General features: G+C 39.0%; 1 long non-coding RNA gene across 1 annotated transcript; it reads right to left on the reverse strand.

Moving 5' to 3' along the window:
- Positions 1 to 273: 273 nt before the first annotated feature.
- Positions 274 to 940, reverse strand: LOC120122984. The gene is made up of 3 exons (XR_005516146.1): positions 733 to 940; positions 444 to 502; positions 274 to 327 (listed from the first exon to the last, which is right to left on the reverse strand). It is a non-coding gene; the product is annotated as an uncharacterized LOC120122984 (long non-coding RNA).
- Between the last annotated feature and the right edge of the window lie 751 nt (positions 941 to 1,691).

Raw genomic sequence — 1,691 nt, forward strand, 5'->3', positions numbered from 1 at the left:
TTCTACAAGGTGGGAGGAATCCAAATATACCCATGTGTTCGAACATAACCGGCTTTAGCCGAAAGCTCGTCGGCTTCGGCAGGACCGCGGCTGCCTGTTTGGTATGGAATTGGCTTCATTTCACCTTTGTCGATTCCGTGTAGAAGAGGCGTGAAAATCTCCCATGCCGCCTGATTAGTTAAGCAATATGAATGTTAGTTTGGATTTTCCGTTTAAGTTTATCTTCTTCCGATGCCATAGGATCCATTCTTAGCGATACGATATCGAGTCGAGGTTAGCCATGACCCTACCTGCAATAGGTGGTTTTGGATAATATCACGGATTATTCTGCACAAATAGCACAAAAGGAGAAACATTTCAAATCACATACAAGGGGAAAGCACGTGATTCTTCAAAAAATTTCCCATACAATGAGGATCTGAGATAAGTGCTACAAAGCATACCCGTATTCATCAAAATATCCACCACGACCTTCAGTTCCAAAATCCTCTCTCAATACAATCTGCCAGAAGAAACACAGAAAATATAGATTAATATCAAAAGAATATAATAACTTGACAACGCAAAGCCCTATCAGTCTCAGACAAAAAATGGCTATGGCATTTTTCTTTATCAGGCAATAATATGACAGCCCATCCCAGCAAAGCCTATAAGGCATATCCTAAACTAATCAACAGTGCAATACCCTCAACATGACACTTCGCAGAACATCCACAATTGATGGATCCTCACCTGTACATTATCGATGTGTTCGCGATTCCAAAGGGGCAGGAAGAAGCATCCATTTTGCACATTCATTACCAGGTTCTGGACCAATTCCTTTCCCAAATAGTGATCAATTCGGTAAATTTGTGGTTCATCAAACAACTCTCCGATCTGGGAACTTAGTTGCTCTGCAGAGTCCAAACTCCAAATCTTTACCAAATGGTTTCTCAACAACAATCCGAGTCCATCCACCAAGATCAGCTGGAAAAGAAATCAGATAGCTAGTTATCACATCTACGCAAATATCATGTAAAATGGTCAAAAAAGTCTTCTAATCACGATGGAACACTTCCAGGAAAGTAGCATCAAGCTATACAAGATTCATGTCTCCAAGAGAAAATATAAAGTCATTTTCACTTGGCTTTGGTGAATTATGGAACCAATATGAAGAAATCAAAGACGAAACGAAATTATTTCTTCACAGAGGGCCTAAAAATAATCTGAACCATATATTCCAACATCATGTTATTCTGGCAATAGAGGTACCTAAATTTATTCATGCAATACTTCCTGATCATCCTGCAAACAGATGGATATACTGATGGTGGAAGTGCAAGATAAAAGAGTCTCCGAGATTACACCATTCAATTTCCTTGTCTAACAGCTGAAAGCCCTCGGCCGCATCACACGACCCGCTTACATATTTAATCTACAATAATATAAATTGCTCATTAAAACTAACAAGAAACAAATTATTTTAAGTTTCATAAACATATAGCTAGGGATGTACTGACCAGCTGTAAGAACTTCGATACAAATTCTGAGGGCGAAGCACTTTTATCATTGACAAGATATCTGCCATTTCAGGTAAAGAGAAACAATCGCCGAGCATTGTTCTTTCAGCCAGTGTTAACAACCATACAAGTGGAGCAAATGATAGAATTTTTTTTTATAGATGTCTCACCCTCATATACGGTCTCGATTCC

This window comes from Hibiscus syriacus, unplaced genomic scaffold (assembly GCF_006381635.1).
Source record: "Hibiscus syriacus cultivar Baekdansim isolate YM2019G1 unplaced genomic scaffold, ASM638163v2 tig00110388_pilon, whole genome shotgun sequence".
In the NCBI taxonomy this organism is placed as follows: Eukaryota; Viridiplantae; Streptophyta; class Magnoliopsida; order Malvales; family Malvaceae; genus Hibiscus; species Hibiscus syriacus.